This window comes from Hyperolius riggenbachi, chromosome 2 (genome assembly GCF_040937935.1).
Source record: "Hyperolius riggenbachi isolate aHypRig1 chromosome 2, aHypRig1.pri, whole genome shotgun sequence".
NCBI classification, from domain to species: domain Eukaryota; kingdom Metazoa; phylum Chordata; class Amphibia; order Anura; family Hyperoliidae; genus Hyperolius; species Hyperolius riggenbachi.
In genome coordinates this window covers 213,289,185-213,304,136 of record NC_090647.1, presented here as the reverse complement: position 1 = coordinate 213,304,136, position 14,952 = coordinate 213,289,185, and the positions used below count along the sequence as shown (strand labels likewise).

At 44.8% G+C, this 14,952-nt stretch overlaps 1 protein-coding gene across 2 annotated transcripts in view; it reads right to left on the bottom strand.

Annotated features, from left to right (window-relative positions):
• The window catches only part of TFDP1 (transcription factor Dp-1), a 116,235-nt gene that overhangs the window by 27,406 nt on the left and 73,877 nt on the right, over window positions 1-14,952 (bottom strand). The gene's annotated exons all lie outside the window — the stretch shown is intronic.

The following is a 14,952-nucleotide window of genomic DNA, read 5'->3' as shown; positions in this document are numbered from 1 at the left end:
TTCAGGGAAAGTGGGTGGGGCATAAAGCAGCCAATCAAATTTCCGCAATTCAGTTTCAATGGGAAAATGTAAACTGCAGCCATTCTTACAGTTATTGGAAGGGTTCTCAAACTTGGCACAGTTGGTCACTGGGTGACAAATTAATATTCAGGAAAGTGGGTGGAGCCTACAACAGCCAATCAAAATTCAGCTATTGATATTCAAGGGAAATATTAAAATTACTGTTTTTGTTTTTTTTTACTTTCTTTGTAAAATGTATGTACATTTTTGCAATTCACATGTGGAGTCACTAAGAATCATTGTGCGCGAGTGTAAATGTAGCAGTGTTTTTTTTAACCTTGTAATCAAATGGAAAAAAAAATGTGCACATAATGGAAACAAGCCAATAGACTTATTAAAATGACGTTACCATGGCTTGAGAAGGGTATGGAGGCTATCATATTTGTTTCCTTTAAAACAATGCCAATTTCCTGGTTGTTCAATGGATCATTCTTGTTTCAGTAGTGTCTGAATCACACACCTGAAACAAGCACGTGGTCATACTTTAGTCAGAACACCTGAGCTGCATACTTGTTCGGGGACTGTGGCTTAGAGTATCAGTGGAGGAAGGTAAGCAGGACAGCCAGGCAGGCATTTGTTTAAAAGGAAATCTGGCAGCATAAATATTCTTCTCACTACAGAGTCACTTTATATAAAGGTGTAGATTTAAAATGGGGAGGGGTGGGCGGAGGAAGAGTCCCTCTGACTTATTATTAAAATTCAAATCTGCTTGAGCATCTAATAACGTTGCTTGCCCATTGATGTATGTAGCCAACAACCTGCTTATATGCTGATCAAACTGGGAAAGTGTGACATCATCTCACATAGATAAAAATGACCCAAGATTGCTGCATGAGTAGTCAGCATTAGATCAGTGTGGTACCCAAGCCACAAGTGGACATTCTCAGGACCCCAACCCAAAATCTTTTCTACTGGGTAGAAAAGAATCACAATTTAATTCAGGAAGCAACATACAATTTGACACCATAGACCAAAAACTGTATCTGCAAAGCCACAACATCTGAATGCATAGAATATGTAAAATGATTACATACGAGTATCAAGGGTAAAAAGGAAATGCATACTGAATGAAGATAATATCATGAGTTATTTTAAGCAAGCTATCCTTTTGTTCTCCTCCTTAACTGGATAAATGCACTACTTACCATGACCCTATTAGTTGCTGAGAGAGGATTTTTGTTATCATCATCTGCTTTAAGTCCAGGTGACCTCTTTCAATGTTAAATGTACAAGCCGGGTTAATAGAGCATACAGAGACTGAGGAACTGCAGGAACCACAGTCGCTAACACATACATTACAAATTTCTTGTTGGGACTGATGCAACAGGCAACTCTTCACATAAGACATGATATGTAGAGGGGAGAGAATTGTAATAAGACACAGCAAGCGGAGCAAGGTCTCAGTTTTAACACAGTGTAATCAAGTTTCAGGCACTGACAGCATTGAGAGAATAAAGAGCCACAACTAACAGAGAAAGGAGTTCTAATAAAACACAGTATGCAGAGGTATGAGCTGCAGAGAGGATTAATTATTAGTAATTGGATTAACAGTGATGTGAAAAACGATTTGCCCCCTTTCTGATTTCTTATTCTTTTGCATGTTTGTCACACTTAAAGGTTTCTGCTCATCAAAAACCGTTAACTATTAGTCAAAGATAACATAATTGAACACAAAATGCAGTTTTAAATGATGGTTTTTTTTCAGTGAAAGAAAAAACTCAAAACCTACATGGCCCTGTGTGAAAAAGAAATTGCCCCCTGAACCTAATAACTGGTTAGGCCACCCTTAGCAGCAATAACTGCAATCAAGAGTTTGCGATAACTTGCAACGAGTCTTTTACAGCGCTCTGGAGGAATTTTGGCCCACTCATCTTTGCAGAATTGTTGTAATTCAGCTTTGAGGGTTTTCTAGCATGAACCGCCTTTTTAAAGAGAAACTCCAACCAAGAATTGAACTTTTTCCCAATCAGTAGTTGATACCCCATTTTACATGAGAAAGACAATGATTTTCACAAACAGACCATCAGGGGGCGCTGTGTGACTGATTTTGTGCTGAAACCCCTCCCACAAGAGGCTCTGAATACCGCGGTACTGCTGGCAAACTGCCACAATGTAACAATGTTCAGAGACAGGAAATAGCTGTTATTAGCTGTCTAACAGACAGAGCAGCTAGAAACAGCTAAATAACCTGCCCACAGTAACAATGTCACCATGTAATACATGTCAGAATGTGAATCTGGGAGAGGAAAGATTTTACAATGAGCAAACACTGACTAAATCATTTATACATAATTATGGTAAAAAATGAAGCACTTTTTTTACTACATTATTTTCACTGGAGTTCCTCTTTAACCACTTGAGGACCTAGGGCTTTCTACCCCTTAAGGACCGGCCACTTTTTTTCCATTCAGACCACTGCAGCTTTCACGGTTTATTGCTCGCTCATACAACCTACCACCTAAATGAATTTTGGCTCCTTTTCTTGTCACTAATAAAGCTTTCTTTTAGTGCTATTTGATTGCTCCTGCGATTTTTACTTTTTATTATATTCAGCAAAAAAGACATGAATTTTGGCAAAAAAATGATTTTTTTAACTTTCTGTGCTGACAGTTTTCAAATAAAGTAAAATTTCTGTATACATGCAGCGCGAAAAATGTGGACAAACATGTTTTTGATAAAAAAAAACCCATTCAGTGTATATTTATTGGTTTGGGTAAAAGTTATAGCGTTTACAAACTATGGTGCAAAAAGTGAATTTTCCCATTTTCAAGCATCTCTGACTTTTCTGACCCTCTGTCATGTTTCATGAGGGGCTAGAATTCCAGGATAGTATAAATACCCCCCAAATGACCCCATTTTGGAAAGAAGACATCCCAAAGTATTCACTGAGAGGCATAGTGAGTTCATAGAAGATATTATTTTTTGTCACAAGTAAGCGGAAAATGACACTTTGTGAAAAAAAAAAAAAAAAAAAAAAAGTTTCCATTTCTTCTAACTTGCGACAAAAAAAAATGAAATCTGCCACGGACTCACCATGCTCCTCTCTGAATACCTTGAAGTGTCTACTTTCCAAAATGGGGTCATTTGTGGGGTGTGTTTACTGTCCTGACATTTTGGGGGGTGCTAAATTGTAAGCACCCCTGTAAAGCCTGAAGGTGCTCATTGGACTTTGGACCCCTTAGCGCAGTTAGGGTGCAAAAAAGTGCCACACATGTGGTATTGCCGTACTCAGGAGAAGTAGTATAATGTGTTTTGGGGTGTATTTTTACACATACCCATGCTGGGTGGGAGAAATATCTCTGTAAATGACAATTTGTTAATTTTTTTTACACACAATTGTCCATTTACAGAGATCTTTCTCCCACTCAGCATGGGTATGTGTAAAAATACACCACAAAACACATTATACTACTTCTCCTGAGTACGGCGATACCACATGTGTGGCACTTTTTTGCACCCTAACTGCGCTAAAGGGCCCAAAGTCCAATGAGTACCTTTAGAATTTCACAGGTCATTTTGAGAAATTTCGTTTCAAGACTACTCCTCACGGTTTAGGGCCCCTAAAATGCCAGGGCAGTATAGGAACCCCACAAATGACCCCATTTTAGAAAGAAGACACCCCAAGGTATTCCGTTAGGAGTATAGTGAGTTCATAGAAGATTTTATTTTTTTGTCAAAAGTTAGCGGAAATTGATTTTAATTGTGTTTTTTCACAAAGTGTCATTTTCCACTAACTTTTGACAAAAAATAAAATCTTCTATGAACTCACCATACTCCTAACGGAATACCTTGGGGTGTCTTCTTTCTAAAATGGGGTCATTTGTGGGGTTCCTATACTGCCCTGGCATTTTAGGGGCCCTAAACCGTGAGGAGTAGTCTTGAAACGAAATTTCTCAAAATGACCTGTGAAATTCTAAAGGTACTCATTGGACTTTGGGCCCTTTAGCGCAGTTAGGGTGCAAAAAAGTGCCACACATGTGGTATCGCCGTACTCAGGAGAAGTAGTACAATGTGTTTTGGGGTGTATTTTTACACATACCCATGCTGGGTGGGAGAAATACCTCTGTAAATGGACAATTGTGTGTAAAAAAATCAAAAGATTGTCATTTACAGAGGTATTTCTCCCACCCAGCATGGGTATGTGTAAAAATACACCCCAAAACACATTATACTACTTCTCCCGAGTACGGCGATACCACATGTGTGGCACTTTTTTGCACCCTAACTGCACTAAGGGGCCCAAAGTGCAATGAGTACCTTTAGGATTTCACAGGTCATTTTTGTTTCAAGACTACTCCTCACGGTTTAGGGCCCCTAAAATGCCAGGGCAGTATAGGAACCCCACTAATGACCCCATTTTAGAAAGAAGACACCCCAAGGTATTCCGTTAGGAGTATGGTGAGTTCATAGAAGTTTTTATTTTTTTGTCACAAGTTAGCGGAAATTGATTTTAATAGTTTTTTTTCACAAAGTGTCATTTTCCGCTAACTTGTGACAAAAAATAAAATCTTCTATGAACTCACCATACTCCGTACGGAATACCTTTGGGTGTCTTCTTTCTAGAATGGGGTCATTTGTGGGGTTCCTATACTGCCCTGGCATTTTAGGGGCCCTAAACCGTGAGGAGTAGTCTTGAAACCAAATGTCGCAAAATGACCTGTGAAATCCTAAAGGTACTCATTGGACTTTGGGCCCCTTAGCGTACTTAGGGTGTAAAAAAGTGTCACACATGTGGTACCGCCGTACTCAGGAGAAGTAGTATAATGCGTTTTGGGGTGTATTTTTACACATACCCATGCTAAGTGGGAGAAATATCTCTGTAAATGACAATTGTTTGATTTTTTTACACACAATTGTCCATTTACATAGAAATTTCTCCCATCCAGCATGGGTATGTGTAAAAATACACCCCAAAACACATTATACTACTTTTCCTGAGTACAGCGGTACCACATGTGTGACAATTTTTGCAGCCTAGGTGCGCTAAGGGGCCCAACGTCCTATTCACAGGTCATTTTGAAGCATTTGTTTTCTAGACTACTCCTCGCGGTTTAGGGCCCCTAAAATGCCAGGGCAGTATAGGAACCCCACAAGTGACCCCATTTTAGAAAGAAGACACCCCAAGGTATTCCGTTAGGTGTATGGCGAGTTCATAGAAGATTTTATTTTTTGTCACAAGTTAGTGAAAAATGACTTTGTGAAAAAAAACCAATAAAAATTAATTTCCGCTAACTTTTGACAAAAATAAAATCTTCTATGAACTCGTCATACACCTAACAGAATACCTTGGGGTGTCTTTTTTTCTAAAATAGGGTCACTTGTGGGGTTCCTATACCGCCCTGGCATTTTACAGGCCCAAAACCGTGAGTAGTCTGGAAACCAAATGTCTCAAAATGACTGTTCAGGGGTATAAGCATCTGCAAATTTTGATGACAGGTGGTCTATGAGGGGGCGAATTTTGTGGAACCGGTCATAAGCAGGGTGGCCTTTTAGATGACAGGTTGTATTGGGCCTGATCTGATGGATAGGAGTGCTAGGGGGGTGACAGGAGGTGATTGATGGGTGTCTCAGGGGGTGGTTAGAGGGGAAAATAGATGCAATCAATGCACTGGGGAGGTGATCGGAAGGGGGTCTGAGGGGGATCTGAGGGATTGGCCGAGTGATCAGGAGCCCACACGGGGCAAATTGGGGCCTGATCTGATGGGTAGGTGTGCTAGGGGGTGACAGGAGGTGATTGATGGGTGTCTCAAGGTGTGATTAGAGGGGGGAATAGATGCAAGCAATGCACTGGCGAGGTGATCAGGGCTGGGGTCTGAGGGCATTCTGAGGGTGTGGGCGGGTGATTGAGTGCCCTAGGGGCAGATAGGGGTCTAATCTGATAGGTAGCAGTGACAGGGGGTGATTGATGGGTAATTAGTGGGTGTTTAGGGTAGAGAATAGATGGAAACACTGCGCTTGGGTGGTGATCTGATGTCGGATCTGCGGGCGATCTATTGGTGTGGGTGGGTGATCAGTTTGCCCGCAAGGGGCAGGTTAGGGGCTGATTGATGGGTGGCAGTGACAGCGGGTGGTTGATGGGTGGAAGTGACAGGGGGTGATTGATGGGTGGCAGTGACAGGGGGTGATTGATGGGTGATTGATAGGTGATTGACAGGTAATCAGTGGGTTATTACAGGGGAGAACAGATGTAAATATTGCACTGGCGAATTGATAAGGGGGGGTCTGAGGGCAATCTGAGCGTGTAGGCGGGCGATTGGGTGCCCGCAAGGGGCAGATTAGGGTCTGATCTGATGGGTAACAGTGACAGGTGGTGATAGGGGGTGATTGATGGGTAATTAGTGGGTGTTTAGAGGAGAGAATAGATGTAAACGCTGCGCTTGGGTGGTGATCTGATGTCGGATCTGCGGGCGATCTATTGGTGTGGGTGGGTGATCAGATTGCCCGCAAGGGGCAGGTTAGGGGCTGATTGTTGGGTGGCAGTGACGGGGTGATTGATGGGTGATAGGTGATTGGCAGGTGATTGACAGGTGGTCAGTGGGTTATTACAGGGAAGGACAGATGTAATTAATGCACTGGCGAATTGATAAGGGGGGGGTCTGAGGGCAATCTGAGCGTGTGGGCGGGTGATTGGGTGCCCGCAAGGGGCAGATTAGGGTCTGATCTGATAGGTAACAGTGACAGGTGGTGATAGGGGGTGATTGATGGGTGATTGATGGGTAATTAGTGGGTGTTTAGAGAAGATAACAGATGTAAACAATACATTTGGGAGGTAATCTGACGGCGGGTTTGCGGGCGATCTAATGGTGTGGGTGGGTGATCAGATTGCCCGCAAGGGGCAGGTTAGGGGCTGATTGATGGGTGGCAGTGACAGGGGGTGATTGATGGGTGATAGGTGATTGGCAGGTGATTGACAGGTGATCAGTGGGTTATTACAGGGAAGAACAGATGTAATTAATGCACTGGTGAATTGATAAGGGGGAGTCAGAGGGCAATCTGAGCGTGTGGGCGGGTGATTGGGTGCCCGCAAGGGGCAGATTAGGGTCTGATCTGATAGGTAAAAGTGACAGGTGGTGATAGGGGGTGATTGATGGGTGATTGATGGGTAATTAGTGTGTGTTTAGAGGAGAGAATAGATGTAAACAATGGATTTGGGAGGTGATCTGATGTCGGATCTGCGGGCGATCTATTGGTGTGGGGGGGTGATCAGATTGCCCGCAAGGGGCAGGTTAGGGGCTGGCTGATGGGTGGCAGTGACAGGGGGTGATTGACGGGTGATTGATGGGTGATTGACAGGTGATTGACAGGTGATTGACAGGTGATTGACAGGTGATCAGGGGGATAGATGCATACAGTAAACAGGGGGGGTGGTCTGGGGGGGGGGTCTGGGGAGAATCTGAGGGGTGGGGGGTGATCAGGAGGGGGCAGGGAGCAGGGTGGGGGATAAAAAAAAAAATAGCGTTGACAGATAGTGACAGGGAGTGATTGATGGGTGATTAGGGGGGTGATTGGGTGCAAACAGGGGTCTGGGGGGTGGGCAGGGGGGGGTCTGATGGGTGCTGTGGGCGATCTGGGGCAGGGGGGGGGGGGAAAATCAGTGTGCTTGGTGCAGACTAGGGTGGCTGCAGCCTGCCCTGGTGGTCCCTCGGACACTGGGACCACCAGGGCAGGAGGCAGCCTGTATAATACACTTTGTAAACATTACAAAGTGTATTATACACTTTGTATGCGGCGATCGCGGGGTTAACATCCCGCCGGCGCTTCCGTATGGCCGGCGGGATGTTGCGGCGGGTGAGCGGCGCCAGGCGGAGGCGGAGGATCGCGTCACTGATGACGCGATCGCTCCGCCCATGCCCCTACAAGGACCGCCGCCAATTGTCAATACGGCGGTCCTTGCGGGGTGCACTTCCCGGCCGCCAATTGTACATACGGCGGTCGGGAAGTGGTTAAGGTCATGCCACAACATCTCAATAGGATTCAGGTCAGGACTTTGACTAGGCCACTCCAAAGTCTTCATTTTGTTTTTCTTCAGCCATTCAGAGGTGGATTTGCTGGTGTGTTTTGGGTCATTGTCCTGCTGCAGCATCCAAGATTGCTTCAGCTTGAGTTGACGAACAGATGGCCGGACATTCTCCTTCAGGATTTTTTGGTAGACAGTAGAATTCATGGTTCCATCTATCACAGCAAGCCTTCCAGGTCCTGAAGCAGCAAAACAACCCTAGACCATCACACTACCACCACATTTTACTGTTGGTATGATGTTCTTTTGCTGAAATGCTGTGTTACTTCTACGCCAGATGTAACGGGACACGCACCTTCCAAAAAGTTCAACTTTTGTCTCGTTGGTCCACAAGGTATTTTCCTAAAAGTCTTGGCAATCAGAGATGTTTTTTTTAGCAAAATTGAGACGAGCCTTAATGTTCTTTTTGCTTAAAGGGGATATCTGCCCATGCAGGCCGTTTTTTGCCCAGTCTCTTTCTTATGGTAGAGTCGTGAACACTGACCTTAATTGAGGCAAGTGAGGCCTGCAGTTCTTTAGATGTTGTCCTGGGGTCTTTTGTGGCCTCTCAGATGAGTTTTCTCTGCGCTCTTGGGGTAATTTTGGTCGGCCGGCCACTCCTGGGAAGGTTCATCACTGTTCCATGTTTTTGCCATTTGTTGATAATGGCTCTCACTGTGGTTCGCTGGAGTCCCAAAGCTTTAGAAATGGCTTTATAACCTTTACCAGACTGATAGATCTCAATTACTTTTGTTCTCATTTGTTCCTGAATTTCTTTGGATCTTGGCATGGTGTTTAGCTTTTTAGGTGCTTTTGGTCTACTTCTCTGTGTCAGATAGCTCCTATTTAAGTGATTTCCTGATTGAAACAGGTGTGGCAGTAATCAGGCCTGGGGGTGACTACAGAAGTTGAATTCAGGTATGATAAACCACAGTTAAGTTATTTTTTTAACAAGGGGGGGCAATCACTTTTTCACACAGGGCCATGTAGGTTTTGAGTTTTTTTTTCTCACCAAATAATAAAAACCATCATTTAACCTATTTTGGTTCCTGGACATAGAAACTACGTCCAGGAACCATGCGCACTACCGCACGCTCCCGGCCCGCGGTTCGTTAGCCAGGCAATCAGTGAATCGGACTACGATCACTGATTCCTCTCCCCCGCTGAAAAAGCGACAGCTTCTCTCGGAAGCTGCGCCTTTTCTGGTTGTTCCCTCCCCGATGCGTCACTCTAAGCGTGTTGTTACGCTTAGAGTGACGTCATGTAAACAAACTCATTTTGTGGCCAAAAAGTAATACTACAACAAAAAGTAAAACAAAATTAAATCAACACACAATTACATTAAAAAAATATGGTTTACATCCCACCCTCCCAAAAATACCCAAATAAAATGTTTAACCACTTGAGGACCGCCCCCAGCCGATGGGCGGCGGCAAAGTCCGGGCCCAAACGACCACAATACGCCCATCGGCGGGGGCGGCTGCCGGAGTGGCTATGCGGCGATCGCGTCATTCGTGACGCGATCACCTGCCGGGGACTGGCTCCGCCCACCATTCGCTGTAACCCGCCGGCCGTTCGGAAGCGCCGGCGGGTTACTAGCATCCGGATCGCCGCTACACGCATGTATAATAGGCTTTGTAATGTATACAAAGCCTATTATACTGGCTGCCTCCTGCCCTGGTGGTCCCAGTGTCCGAGGGACCACCAGGGCAGGCTGCAGCCACCCTAGTCTGCACCCAAGCACACCGATTTCCCCCCCCCCCTGCCCCCTGATCGCCCACAGCACCCCTCAGACCCCCCCTGCCCACCCCCCAGACCACTGTTTGCACCCAGTCACCCCCCTAATCACCCATCAATCACTCCCTGTCACTATCTGTCAACGCTATTTTTTTTTTAGTCCCTAATCTGCCCCCTACTCCCTCCTGATCACCCCCCCACCCCTCAGATTCTCCCCAGACCCCCCCCCCCCTGTGTACTGTATGCATCTATCCCCCCTGATCACCTGTCAATCACTGCTACCCATCAATCAGCCCCTAACCTGCCCCTTGCGGGCAATCTGATCACCCACCCACACCAATAGATCGCCCGCAGATCCGACATCAGATCACCTCCCAAGTGCAGTGTTTACATCTGTTCTCTACCCTAAACACCCACTAATTACCCATCAATCACCCCCTATCACCACCTGTCACTGTTACCCATCAGATTAGACCCTAATCTGCCCCTTGCGGCACCCAATCACCCGCCCACACGCTCAGATTGCCCTCAGACCCCCCCCCTTATCAATTTGCCAGTGCAATATTTACATCTGTTATTCCCTGTAATAACCAACTGATCACCTGTCAATCACCCATCAATCACCCCCTGTCACTGCCACCCATCAATCACCCCCTGTCACTGCCACCCATCAATCAGCCCCTAACCTGCCCCTTGCGGGCAATCTGATCACCCACCCACACCAATAGATCGCCCGCAGATCCGACATCCGATCACCTCCCAAGTGCAGTGTTTACATCTCTTCTCTCCTCTAAACACCCACTAATTACCCATCAATCACCCCCTATCACCACCTGTCACTGTTACCCATCAGATTAGACCCTAATCTGCCCCTTGCGGGCACCCAATCACCCGCCCACACCTCAGAACGCCCTCAGACCCCAGCCCTGATCACCTCGCTAGTGCATTGCTTGCATCTATTTCCCCCCTCTAATCACACCTTGAGAACCCATCAATCACCTCCTGTCACCCCCTAGCACACCTACCCATCAGATCAGGCCCTAATTTGCCCCGTGTGGGCTCCTGATCACTCGGCCAAACCCTCAGATCCCCCTCAGACCCCCTTCCGATCACCTCCCCAGTGCATTGATTGCATCTATTTTCCCCTCTAACCGCCCCCTGAGACACCCATCAATCACCTCCTGTCACCCCCCTAGCACTCCTATCCATCAGATCAGGCCCAAAACATCCTGTCATCTAAGAGGCCACCCTGCTTATGACCGGTTCCACAAAATTTGCCCCCTCATAGACCACCTGTCATCAAAATTTGCAGATGCTTATACCCCTGAACAGTCATTTTGAGAAATTTGGTTTCCAGACTACTCACAGTTTTGGGCCCGTAAAATGCCAGGGCAGTATATTAACCCCACAAGTGACCCCATTTTAGAAAGAAGACACCCCAAGGTATTCTGTTAGGTGTATGATGAGTTCATAGAAGATTTTATTTTTTGTCAAAAGTTAGCGGAAATTGGATTTTTATTGTTTTTTTTCACAAAGTGTCATTTTTCACTAACTTGTGACAAAAAAAAAAAATCTTCTATGAACTCACCATACCCCTAACGGAATACCTTGGGGTGTCTTCTTTCTAAAATGGAGTCACTTGTGGGGTTCCTATACTGCCCTGGCATTTTAGGGGCCCTAAACCGTGAGGAGTAGTCTAGAAAACAAACGCCTCAAAATGACCTGTGAATAGGACGTTGTGCCCCTTAGCGCACCTAGGCTGCAAAAAAGTGTCACACATGTGGTATCGCCATACTCAGGAGAAGTAGTATAATGTGTTTTGTGGTGTATTTTTACACATACCCATGCTGGGTGGGAGAAATATCTCTGTAAATGGACAATTGTGTGTAAAAAAAAAATCAAAAATGTGTCATTTACAAAGATATTTCTCCCACCCAGCATGGTTATATGTAAAAATACACCACAAAACACATTATACTACTACTTCTGAGTACGGCGATACCACATGTGACACTTTTTTGCAGCCTAACTGTGCTAAGGGGCCCAAAGTCCTCTGAGTACGGCGATACCACATGTGACACTTTTTTGCAGCCTAACTGTGCTAAGGGGCCCAAAGTCCAATGAGTACCTTTAGGATTTCACAGGTCATTTTGAGACATTTGGGTTCAAGACTACTCCTCACGGTTTAGGGCCCCTAAAATGCCAGGGCAGTATAGGAACCCCACAAGTGACCCCATTTTAGAAAGAAGACACCCCAAGGTATTCTGTTAGGTGTATGATGAGTTCATAGAAGATTTTTTTTTTTTGTCACAAGTTAGCGGAAATTGATATGTATTTTTTTTTCACAAAGTGTCATTTTCCGCTAACTTGTGACAAAAAAAAAAAATCTTCTATGAACTCACCATACTCCTAACAGAATACTTTGGGGTGTCTTCTTTCTAAAATGGGGTCACTTGTGGGGTTCCTATACTGCCCTGGCATTTTAGGTGCCCTAAACCGTGAGCAGTAGTCTAGAATCCAAATGCCTCAAAATGACCTGTGAATAGGACGTTAGGCCCCTTAGCGCACCTAGGTTGCAAAAAAGTGTCACACGTGGTATCGCCGTACTCAGAAGAAGTAGTATATTGTGTTTTGGGGTGTATTTTTACACATACCCATGCTGGGTGGGAGAAATCTCTCTGTAAATGGACAATTGTGTGTAAAAAAAAAATCAAAAATGTGTCATTTACAAAGATATTTCTCCCACCCAGCATGGTTATATGTAAAAATACACCACAAAACACATTATACTACTACTTCTGAGTACGGCGATACCACATGTGACACTTTTTTGCAGCCTAACTGTGCTAAGGGGCCCAAAGTCCAATGAGTACCTTTAGGATTTCACAGGTCATTTTGAGACATTTGGGTTCAAGACTACTCCTCACGGTTTAGGGCCCCTAAAATGCCAGGGCAGTATAGGAACCCCACAAGTGACCCCATTTTAGAAAGAAGACACCCCAAGGTATTCTGTTAGGTGTATGATGAGTTCATAGAAGATTTTTTTTTTTTGTCACAAGTTAGCGGAAATTGATATGTATTTTTTTTTCACAAAGTGTCATTTTCCGCTAACTTGTGACAAAAAAAAAAAATCTTCTATGAACTCACCATACTCCTAACAGAATACTTTGGGGTGTCTTCTTTCTAAAATGGGGTCACTTGTGGGGTTCCTATACTGCCCTGGCATTTTAGGTGCCCTAAACCGTGAGCAGTAGTCTAGAATCCAAATGCCTCAAAATGACCTGTGAATAGGACGTTAGGCCCCTTAGCGCACCTAGGTTGCAAAAAAGTGTCACACGTGGTATCGCCGTACTCAGAAGAAGTAGTATATTGTGTTTTGGGGTGTATTTTTACACATACCCATGCTGGGTGGGAGAAATCTCTCTGTAAATGGACAATTGTGTGTAAAAAAAAAATCAAACAATTGTCATGTACAGAGATATTTCTACCACCCAGCATGGGTATGTGTAAAAATACACCCCAAAACACATTATACTACTTCTCCTGAGTACGGCGGTACCACACGTGTGGCACTTTTTTGCACCCTAAGTGCGCTAAGGGGCCCAAAATCCAATGAGTACCTTTAAAAGGCAAGGTTCAAGCAAAATAAAAAAATGAGTTTCACTTACCTGGGGCTTCTACCAGCTCCATGCAGCCATCCTGTGCCCTCGTAGTCACTCACTGCTGCTCCAGTGCCCCGCTGGCAGCTTTCTGACCTCGGAGGTCGGCGGGACGCATTGCATACATTTTTACGCATTCCTGCTAGTGCAGGAACATGAACACATACATTTTTACGCGTTAGCAGTTCAATGCGTAACTTTCTACTCATTAAACCACTAACGCGTAAAAATGTATGTGTTGATGTTCCTGCACTAGCGGGAATGCGTAAAAATGTACGCAAGTGGCCTGCCGACCTCCGAGGTCGGCAAGCTGCCAGCGGGGGACTGGAGCAGCAGTGAGTGACTACGAGGGCACAGGATGGCTGCATGGGGCTGGGAGAAGCCCCAGGTAAGTGAAACTCATTTTTTTATTTTGCTTGAACCTTCCCTTTAAAGAGTAACGGTCAGGCTGCAGAAGCTAATTTAAACCTCTATTCTCCTGTGTTAAACAGTTTAGAAGGAAGCCAAAAAGGCATTAGTGAAGATAAAAATCTCTCTTACCTTTGATGTGTGCTTATCAGCAAAGCTGTTAGACCCAAGAGGACGCAAGCCGCATACTATACTGCAAAGCATTCTGGGGCCCTCCCCTCGGCTGATAATGAGACGTTACAGCAGCTTGTAATCAGTCCAGCGCGTAGCACTGATAAATCTCCGGGCAGAGTACACTGCAGGAGTCAGCTATTGTTCCTAGCCACATGGCTCATTAATATTCACTGCACACTGTGTTATTCAGTACGAGCTTTTCTGTGATCAGGAAGCAGGCAGGACATGACGACACATTTGACAGAAAAACATGGAGCCTGCCATGAGCTGTCAGGAGCATCTATCTCTGCATATACTATATACAAATTCTGTGAAATCCAAACGTGGACAGTGAAATGCATATGTAATGTAAGTACAGCCAATCTTTAGCTACTGATATGTGTTTATTTTCTCTGAGACCTCATACCTAACAGCTCCTCTTTAAGATTTCACAGGTCATTTTGCGACATTTGGTTTCAAGACTACTCCTCACGGTTTAGGGCCCCTAAAATGCCAGGGCAGTATAGGAACCCCACAAATGACCCCATTTTAGAAAGAAGACACCCCAAGGTATTCCGTTAGGAGTATGGTGAGTTCATAGAAGATTTTATTTTTTGTCACAAGTTAGCGGAAAATGACACTTTGTGAAAAAAACAATTAAAATCAATTTCCGCTAACTTGTGACAAAAAAAAAAAAATCTTCTATGAACTCACCATCCTCCTAACGGAATACCTTGGGGTGTCTTCTTTCTAAAATGGGGTAATTTGTGGGGTTCCTATACTGTCCTGGCATTTTAGGGGCCCTAAACCGTGAGGAGTAGTCTTGAAACGAAATTTCTCAAAATGACCTGTGAAATCCTAAAGGTACTCATTGAACTTTGGGCCCCTTAGCGCAGTTAGGGTGCAAAAAAGTGCCACACATGTGGTATCGCCGTACTC